This window comes from Physeter macrocephalus, chromosome 20, assembly GCF_002837175.3.
Source record: "Physeter macrocephalus isolate SW-GA chromosome 20, ASM283717v5, whole genome shotgun sequence".
In the NCBI taxonomy this organism is placed as follows: Eukaryota; Metazoa; Chordata; class Mammalia; order Artiodactyla; family Physeteridae; genus Physeter; species Physeter macrocephalus.
In genome coordinates, this window is record NC_041233.1 from 55,018,590 (window position 1) to 55,029,248 (window position 10,659).

General features: G+C 37.4%; 1 protein-coding gene across 3 annotated transcripts in view; it reads left to right on the forward strand.

Moving 5' to 3' along the window:
• The window catches only part of R3HCC1L (R3H domain and coiled-coil containing 1 like), an 80,701-nt gene that overhangs the window by 15,451 nt on the left and 54,591 nt on the right, over positions 1 to 10,659 (forward strand). For all 3 annotated transcript variants that reach the window (XM_028481637.2, XM_028481636.2, XM_028481638.2), the window contains exon 2: positions 3,151 to 3,259. The gene's annotated coding sequence lies outside the window, so the exon portion shown is untranslated. The remainder of the gene's footprint in view (positions 1 to 3,150; positions 3,260 to 10,659) is intronic.

Consider the following 10,659-nt stretch of genomic DNA (forward strand, 5'->3'; position numbering starts at 1 on the left):
TGTTGACACTTTACTGTATTTCTCTTCCCCCCAACCTGCAATATTTGTTTCTTGAACTGTTTGAGAGTAAGGTACAGACCTATTCCCCTGTATACTTAAATACTTCAGAGTGCATTTTCTAAAAACAAGGACATTCTTGTATGAATGCACAGTACAGTTGTCAAAATCAGGAAATTAACATTGATTTAATATTATTATGTAGTCCACAGACTTTTTCACATTTCACTCATTGTCCCAATAATGTACTGTTTTATAGCAGAAGGAAATTCTGGCTCATGAAGTGTATACAGTTGTCATGTCTCTTTAGTTTCCTTTAATCTGGAACATTTCCTCAGTCTTTGTTTTTGCATGAGATTGACATTTTTGAAGAGTACAGGCCAGTTAATTTGTAAAATGCTTGTAATTTGGGTATATCTGCTGTTTTGTCATGACTGGATTCAGATTATTCATTTCTGGCAGGAGTACCACAGGAGTAATGTTATGCTTCTCAGGGCATCATGTCAGGAGGCACAGGATGTTGAAATATTAGTAATGTGATCTTGGATCACTTCATTAAGGTAGTATCTGCCAGGTTTTCCACTATTTTTCCTTTTATAATTTTTCTTGGTGGTAAAATATACATAACATAAAATTTTATCACTTTAACCATTTTTAAGTGTACAGTTCAGTGGGATTAAGTGCATTGACACTTTGTAATTTTTTTTTTTTTTTTTTTTTTTTTTTTTGCGGTACGCGGGCCTCTCACTGTTGTGGCCTCTCCAGTTGCGGAGCACAGGCTCCGGAGGCGCAGGCTCAGCGGCCATGGCTCACGGGCCCAGCCGCTCCACGGCATGTGGAATCTTCCCAGACTGGGGCACGAACCCATGTCCCCTGCATCGGCAGGCGGACTCTCAACCACTGTGCCACCAGAGAAGCCCTCGATATAGTTTTAATATTCACTTAGTAGTAGTTAATGATCTTTTCATAGAATATATAAAGGCCATTTATTTTAATGTCTTTTTATGTGAATTGTCTTGTATTTTTAAATTCATTTTTCTATCAGGTTTTTGATGTTTTTCTCCCTCAATTTTTAGGTGTCTTTAAAAATATATATATAAATAAATATATGTATATATTAGGTATATTAGCTGTTTATAGTGATATATGTTGCACATATTTTCTCCCAGTTTGTCAGTTGTCTTTTACTCTGTGTGTGTGTGTGTGTGTGTGTCTGTGCGTCTGTGCATGTGTTTGAGCTTTTATGTGGTTCAATTTTTCAGTCTTTTGTTGCATCTGAATTTTGGGTTATAATTAGAAAACCTTTCCCTTTACCCAGGGTAAAGAGGAATTCACAAACGGTTTCTTCTAGTACTTGTATGGTTTTAGTTGTTACATTTGGATCCCTGATTCATTTGGAATTATTTTAATACATAATGTATGAGTTACTAATCTTTTTCTAGATGCTAATTAGTTGTTTCAACATATTTTCTTTAAAAAGTACAATCTTGCCCAATATCTTGAGATGCCACCTTTATCCTATATTAAGTTTCCATTGAGTTTATTTCTGGGCTTCTGTTCTTTTATACCAGTTTGTCTATTCCTGCATCATTATCCCACTGTTTTAATTATAGAGGCTTGACAGTATATCAAGGGCTAGCTTTAAATTTTTTTAATGTTTTATTGGCTCTTCTTACAAGTTTATTTTTCTGTTGAATTTTAGTATCAGCTGTCTGTCTCTGTAAAAAAGCTTGCTCATATTGAGATTTTTATTGGGATTACATCAAATTTATAAATTAATTTAGGAAGAACTGACATCTTTATGATGTTGAGTTTTCCATCCAAGAATGAGGAATATCTTTCCATTTGTTCAGATCTAATTTTTGTCTTTCAGGAATGTTTTAAAGTTTTCTTTATATTGTTTTTGAGCACTTTTTGTTAAATTCTCCATTTCTTAAAAACTTATTAATATGGTTTGTAGATTTTTATGCCAATATTCGTAGAACTACATTATTCTTTTTTAAAAAATAAATTTATTTTACTTATTTTATTTTTGGCTGTGTCGGGTCTTTGTTGCTGCACGCGGGCTTTTCTCTGGTTGCGGCGAGTGGGGGCTACTCTTCGTTGTGGTGCGCAGGCTTCTCACTGTGGTGGCTTCTCTTGTTGGGAGCACAGGCTCTAGGCGCTTGGGTTTCAATAGTTGTGGCACACGGGCTTAGTTGTTCAGCGGCATGTGAGATCTTCCCGGACCAGGGCTTGAACCCATGTCTCCTGCATTGGCAGGCAGATTCTTAACCATTGTGCCACCAGGGAAGCCCCACATTATTCTTTTTAATGTCTGTATTGTTTTCCATAGTATAAATGTACCATAATTTAACCTGGCCCATATAGATGGACATTAAAGTTATTTATAATTTTTCACTATTATAAATAGTTCTGGAACAAGTATCCTGTAGAAATCCAGTTATTTCCTTACGACAAATTCTTTGAAGGAGAATTGCCTGGTCCAAAGGTCCTTTGATATATAAAAGATTTTGAAATATTGTTAAAATGCTTTCTACATTAATAAAATGTGTACCTCCATGAACAGTGTGGAGTCCTATTCAGTCTGTACTTACCAAAACAGGACCTTATTGCTCTTTTTTTCATCTTTGCCAGTTTGATGCGTAAAAAAATATATTTATTTTGGATTTCTTTGCTAACTGATGTGATTTATTTTTTCTTTGCTAATTGATAAGGTTTATTTTTTTATTTATCCGTCCAGCCGTCCACTCAGCATATTCTTATTGAACATCCACCATGTGCCATCCTAAAAGTTAGAACTATAGTAATGACTAGAAGTTGAACATCTTTTTGTGGTTTGATCATTTGTATTATTTTCTTATCTCTCTCTCTCTCTTTTTTTGATGGCAGTTAGTAGATGTTTTGTCCCCCTCAGACTAGTTCTCAGAGGACTGAGAATGAGAGAAGATGACATTTCCTTATTCTGTTTTGTTGTTGAGCTTCTAAAAAGTGTGTGTGTTTATTTTCATTGCACGTTCTATGGTAAATCATTGTGTTAAACTGTTAGTATTCAAGAAATGAGATCATGAAAGTTAAATGCACAGACAGGTGTCAAAGAAGTGATAACTGCATATTTTTATAAAAATAACTTTTACTACTTTTATTTTCCAGGTGAGGCTGCTGTCTGTCAGAAGGGAACTTTTTGTACCATTTGCCTCAGACACGGTCTATCTGCACGTTCTAGAGTTTTATTATTCAAAAAATAAATGTCACTTATTTGGTAAGTCAGTTAACTATACTTATGTATATTTTAGAAATATTGTTTATTTACTCTTTGTTTGCTTATATTTTGTTTTTTAAGTGTCATTTTATTTTGTAACTCTCATGTAAAGCAAGTTTGAAAGTGGCAATATCCTGAATGACATTCAGGGTCTTTTGAAGATTTTCTTGCTTCTATTCACTGTCTTTCTTAAATTTTGGTTTTGTTGTAGAGAGAACAGGGGTTGGTTATAAATATGGGAATTAGTTCTCAAAATTGAATTACTATCTTTGCTCTTTTCAGTCTCTTTCTACTGTAAGAACTGAGAATTAACATCCTTCCTGTCCAGCTCTAGCTTTCCTGTAGTTCAGATAGGGAGCAGCAAAGATGCAGTTTTATTGTAGGGGTTTGATGAACTGATTCGGGAAGACTAGATGGGCAATTAAATCCTCAGTAAAGCATAATAAAGCAGAATGAGTAATGCTATCAAAGAACTTAGAAATGAAAACTAATTAGATAACTAGTGAAACTGATTTTAATTTTTAAAATATTACTCTGTAGGTGTTTATTTTTTTATTTTTTTATTTTTTTGTGGTACGCGGGCCTCTCACTGCTGCGGCCCCTCCCGTCGCAGAGCACAGGCTCCAGACGCACAGGCCCAGCAACCATGGCCCACGGGCCCAGCTGCCCCGTGGCACACGGGATCCTCCCGGACCGGGGCACGAACCCGCGTCCCCCGCATCAGCAGGCGGACCCCCAACCACTGCGCCACCAGGGAAGCCCCTATTTTTAATTAATTCTTTTTTCTAAGAAGACTTAAGTTGATTTTACCTGCTGTTTTGTGAGAGGTTTTTCTTCCCCACATCCTCTGATGATCTTTTCAGTCTGTTCCAGCTTCTGACTCTCATGTGTAGCCAGTGGCAACCGGGAAGCTGATATATAGGATGAAGGATTTTTCAGAGGGTCAGTCACAGCAACTGTCAGAAGATGACTGTACTTGTGTGCTGCTGAAGCACATGGCAAAGAATTGGATGGAAACTATAATGAAACGATACTGGTGATTTCCAGAATTTCCTTTTAATGTTGATATTGAGAGCTGAGCTTAAAACAAAGTACTGTCAAATAAAATTTAAGGATGAGGAGCCATAGGCACAGAAAAAAGGGGAAGGAAGATTCTCCTTTGATATGTTTTTTGGTAGCCTCTTTGCTTTTGTTAGCATCGGAAAGCTGACTTCAGATGTTCCCAAATGATGTGCATGGCTTGTGTGAGTAGAGGCATGGGATTTTATTGTACCTGACTCTGAAACGGCCCAGATCTCAGAGCAAACCAAGTGAGTTTTAATCTTGGTTATTTAAAATCTCCTTGTACCTGTCTTATTGGGAGTATTATTTTTTTTAAGAAGAAACTAATTTGCAACTGGCTATAAAGAGCGACATTGTGTCCGGGCAAATGCTGTCCTAACACACTGCGCTCTCCCACAGGGGTAATTTTCAAGTCCCCAAACACAATGCTGACAATCTGTGGCAGCCTGTGAATTGTTGGGCAGCAGTTGGGGAGGATGGACAGCAGAGTGAGGTGGTCGTGTGCAAGTTACAGAGGAGATGGGAAGGGGGAGAAATGAGAGAAGAGCAGAGCAACTCAGGTTCTGTGGGCAGTTAGAATGGTAGCTATTCTCCTTGTTAGCTCTGCCGATACAACTGTGAAACGAACAGCTGGAGTTGGATTTGGTGGGGTAGAAGTAGTGTGTTTCACTTTTCCTTTCAAGCTGTTATTGTTTCATTCTGTCTTCAAAACTGTAAGGTTAGATGTTCTATTGATGAGAGTAGGGATTGGATAGATTGAAAAGTTTTGAAGAGACTAGAAGTATCACTTCATGCTAGAAAATGAAACTATAAAAATCAGTGTAATGGGGATGGGTTCCTTCTTTTCTAGGAACTGTTGCAATGGTAGTAAGGCCAGTTACCTTATCTAGATCCAAAATGACTGGGCTTTTATCTCAGACAAATGTATATCCTGTTACTTATTTGCTTATTAGATTTTATACACATATACATATATCACCAGCTATTTGTTTCAGAAACACTTGGCCAACTATAGGAGTCTTCATCAGGTATCAAGGCATGAGTTTCTGGGTATTATTTGGGTTGTGGAGTAGAATATAATGTGGGGCAAGCTTTGGTTCAGTTCTTTCTCTGATTGTGAGAATGGTTATACAAAATAAGTGTATTTGATTGCTCCCCTAGATGTAATGTTTGTTACTGAGTATGGGATTAGACTTGGGGGCAGATTGTTTTGGAGCCCATCCCTCCTGTTGATCCTGTTTCTGGGTTTTGGTTAAATGTTACACTTGCTCATTGATACCATTGGGTTAAGCAAGCATAAGAGAAATGTCAGTGTTAACAGTGTGTGCTATCTCATCACCTTTACCTGATGGTACCTATTAAAAAAGATGACAGGGTAAATGAATGGGCAGATGGTGTAAGGGAAGGTATGGAGAACTAGAGACACAGTAATAGTATCACTTCTCAGGAATTGTCTGTAGGGTCTAGACTTGACTGTCCGTTGCTTGGGGTATTGAATGTCTAAACCTAGTGTTGAAGGCCCTCCAGGCTGAAAACGATCTTTCTGGCAGACTATTCCACACTTTCCTATATTGAACCTTTGGCTCTAGTAGTTTCTATAGCTGTCTCCAAAATAATGCTTTTGTTTTTTAAATTTATTTATTTTATTTATTTATGTTTGGCTGCGTTGGGTCTTCGTTGCTGCACGTAGGCTTTCTCTAGTTGCTGCGAGCGGGGGCTACTGTTTGTTGCGGTGCGCGGGCTTCTCATTGCAGTGGCTTCTCTTGTTGTGGAGCACGGGCTCTAGGTGCGTGGGCTTCAGTAGTTGTGGCACGCGGGCTCAGTAGTTGTGGTGCACGGGCTTAGTTGCTCGGCGGCATGTGGGATCTTCCCAGACCAGGGCTCGAACCCATGTGCCCTGCATTGGCAGGCGGATTCTTAACCACTGCGCTACCAGGGAAGTCCCAAAATAATGCTTTTTGCTTACTGCCTCTTCAAGTTGTTCAGGCTATTCCTTTTACTTGGAATATCTCCGTTCAGTTCTCAGTCTACATACCAGCTTCCAATTCCTCCTACCTTATGACATCTTCTTCAGCTATTCCAGGCCCTAAGTGATAGCTCTCTTTTTATCATTTACAACTTTTCTCTTTGTTTGGCAATTATATACTACCTTAAAACAACTTTTTTTGTTTTTTTAAAATTTCTTATCTTCCCAATTAGGTAGAGATAAAGAGGAGGCTACATTATTCATGTGGTTCAAACCATGTTCTTAACTGTGGTCCAACTTTACAGTTTCCACTGTCCCAGCATAGGTCTCAGTACAGTATGTGCACTTAATAAATATTTGCTGCAAGAAAATACCATCACCTATTGTTAGCTTTTACCAACCTTTAACATTTATCTTGCTTTTTGTATCATAAAAGTAATAGATTAGAATACGATTTAGTACCTGAGCCATGTTTGTTCAGTAGATTATTCTAATTTAAAGCCTTTTGTAGTACTATGTACAGTCTTCCTGATCCTTAAAGGGGCAGTTCTCTGAAGATATCACTGTATTCTAAGATAATTGTTTGTTATTCTTGAAACTCTAATTAGTAAACTTTCAATCTGCGTATAAGAGAAGCTTTTATTAATTATCTGATGTTTTCTTTGCTTGCTTTAAAATGAAGTTTGCTTCTTTTGGTGTCTCAGTTTCTTAGCCACATTTGGCTTTCACACTTGGTACTGTAGCTACAAAGAGGAAGGAGACATAGAGTTGTTGTAACTATATCTCTAACATAAGTACTCCATCTCCTTTACAATTATTCTCTTGTTATTATTGCACTTTGGTATTTCTGTTTTTAAAAACTATGCTATGCTTTGTTTTACCCCATTTTTTAGAAGGCATGTATTCTAGTCTACTGTAGTAGTTAAGTGCAGGGACTTCGAAATCCTAACCAACGCTTGGAAGCTGTGTGATCTTAAGTAAGTTTCAGATTTCTCATCTGTAAAATTGAGAAAATAATAGCTACCTCTTAGTATGTACTTGGGGTCAAATGAGATAACATATATAAGACACTTAGCACAGATTAAGCCTGGTAGTCTCTACTTTCAAAATTTACTTAGTGGTTTATTAGCTTTAGTTTGTGAATCCTAAAGGGGAAAAAAAATCAAGCTTAATGTATGTATGTCAGGTTTGAGGCACAGCCCTGAAAGCCTTATTCATTTCAACTCTTTTATTGTCAGTATAGGTTATCAATGCAACCCAGGATAGACCCAGGAGAGGAACTAATTTCAAATAAGTCTAGAAGGACAGACCAACCTCCAGATGTATAGTGAGGGAAAGAAATTTTAGGAGGGAGTTTTCCTCTCTCCTCCCTACCACCAGGTATATATAGAGAGCAGGTAGCAGACTTTTCTCTCTACATTTCTGTTACATATTATATTGCTGTTGTTCAGTTATATTAAAGCTTTGATCTGACTACCTTTTGAGGTGGTCAGTAGTAGGTGCAAACATTAAATTTGGAACAGTTAAGTTGGTGAGCCATGGGGTTACCACATCAGTGGAGTGTGAAAGAGACTAAGCTGCGGACTGTTTCCCAGCCTGTAAAGCATGAAATCAGTTGGTGCCGATGCATGGCGACTGTGGCCAATGGAGTGTAAAATAAGTTGGGAGCGTGAATTGTGTCATGTTGTAAGAAAAACCTTTTCATGCCATAGTTTGTTTACATATTTTGGGGCCCTCAAGATACCATTGGAATCATCTATCCAGTGTCTTTCATTGTCTTGATACTCAGATTTTTTGTGAAATGTTTCTTCCAGTTATGCAAGCTATATTCTTTGTTCAACTGCATGCACAGAGGCGAAGGCTGTAAATGTCTGAAGCAGACTAATATTAAAATACTGTAACTGTTATATTCTGTTTAAGATGACATTTGAAAATACCTTCTGCAGCAGGTATTTTATGTACAAGTTTCTTTTCTTTTTAGATTCAGATTTGAAAGTGCACTCTATATTCTGCTTTGAAGGCTCCTGCAGTCTAGGAACTGTGTTATCAGTTTCACTGGTCATTGTTCCCATGTTTCCATGTGCCTTTGGAGAAAGGGAAGTATGTAGAGAAGGGTAATGTTTTCAAGTGGTCAGGGGAGTTGGCAGGAAGAAGTATAGAGATTATTCTTACAGGGAATAGAAGAGAGGGAGTTCCTCTCCTGACACCTGGTGAGGTTCTTCACCATATGGCTTTGAGGATGAGGCAAGGTGAATGAGGAAGTTTCAGAGATAATAGTAGATTATTATTGTCAGCACTTTTAAGTCTGGAAGGTTATTGGGAATAGTCATGCCATGAAAGCATTAATCTTTCATTCTTGTCCTAGTTGATTTTCCTGTTTTACTGCAGCAGTCTTTGAGCTCTCTTTGGTTGCTATGCATTTATACAGATGCTAAGCAAATTGTTGATATTTATGAAATTAATAGATGATTGTAAGAGATCATCTTGCTGAATATCAGGCAAGGTAGTGTAGTAGTTAAATGCAGGGACTTTGAAATCCTAACCAACACTTAGAAGCTGTGTGATCTTGAGTTATTTAAGCTTCAGATTTCTCATTTGTAAAATTGAGGTAATAATATTTACCTCATAGTATTATAGTTGGAATCAAATGAGAAAGTAGATACATGAAATATGTAGCACGGTCCCTGCCACATCTAAGTCCTCAGTGAATGGTAGGTAGCTGTTTAATTTTTCTTTCTCTTCCTCTGCTACTACTATTGGTACTACTCTGCCACTACTTCACTTTCGCTTGTACAGCCTAAACCTTAATGGAACAGAAAACGTAATTAGATGTGATTCACAGCAGCAGATTTTGAAAAATATGTCACTGTTCTCTTGCTTAATCTGTTGCTTAATAGATCTTTCTTAACCAAATAGAAACTCTTTAAAAAGACTTTTTAGTGAAAGGAAAGGATCTTTGTGTTGGCTTGAGATAGCCTTGTAAAAAAATTGATTATTCTAAAGTGTATTTGGTTAATGCAAATAAAACAGCTTTTCTATGAACTTAGGGAGTATATAGAAATAAAATAAGAGTTTAAAGAATTGTCATTCCTTATTATTCACCTAGCTCCAGTTATTTTTTCTGAGGAGGTGCCTTTTTTTGAATTCCTAGGAGAAATGTTTTGCCTGGTCCTAAGAATAGTTGTAGTAGAGTTCTTGTCCAATGTTTGAGGACATTTTTGTGGGAATGGGAGGGAAAAATCATCCTGATCATTTACACTAATGAAGATGTGCATTAGTGTGAATAATATATTTGGTTTTGATGTGTATTATGTGATTATTTTTGCAGCACAATTGACTTCCTGATTCATCTTTGCTCAGCTAGTATATCCTGAGTGTATATACTAGGTGGAAAACTGGTTAAGGCAGCTATGATGGTGATAAAACTACTTAGTTTAGTTGATGGGAGATCTGGGTTCTTGTCTCACTTACCACTCAAATAGCTACAAGTCTTAATTCCTCAGTTTCCTCATCTTTAAAATGAGGAGGTTATACGACATGATTTTCCAAGGTCTTTTTCAGCTAGCTGTAAGGTATAAAGATCTGTACGGAGGTAGCTTGACAATCAGGAAATGCAGCAGTGACACATTTTGACCAACAGAGGGTGAAGTCCAATCAGTCAGCTTGTGCTCTGTATTTGACCAGTATGTGACAACCTTGGAAATGAAGAGGACACATTGCTCCTCTATCCATTTAATTTAAGTTATGGAACCTCTTGCTGTTCTGATTCTATTTGAATTAGACATCTTTCTGCTTTTTTTCTTTTCAACCTTCTAGATAAAGGGAGAAGAGAAAGGTAGTGGTTTCTAGTTGCCAGGGATTCATCTAATTTTGTTCTCTAAGGTAGAGAGTGACTCATATGACCCATTGGCAACTTTGATGGGAAGCACAATAGTATGAGTGGCTAAATTTAAATTACTTGTGGACACCTTCCTCCCCACAAACACACAGGCACACATACAAATGACATTCAGTCCTTATTACCCTCACTCCCTCTGAAATCCCAAGGATGAAAGTGGGATGTCTGAGAAATATAATAAAATAAGCACAATACTTTTAATTGAAATCTAGGTTCCAGTCTTGCTTTGCTACTTAATATCTATCTAACCATGCACATTACAAGCTCAGATCCTCAATTTCCTTATTTGAATTCTGACCTATACAATCTTTTTCAATAATGTAATTTAAGATTCTGTAAAAATTCTTTAATGTTTATGTGAAGGACAGTGCTATTCTTTTTTTTTTTTTTTTTTTTTTGTGGTACGTAGGCCTCCCTCTGCTGTGGCCTCTCCCGTTGCGGAGCACAGGCTCCGGACGCGCAGGCCCAGCGGCC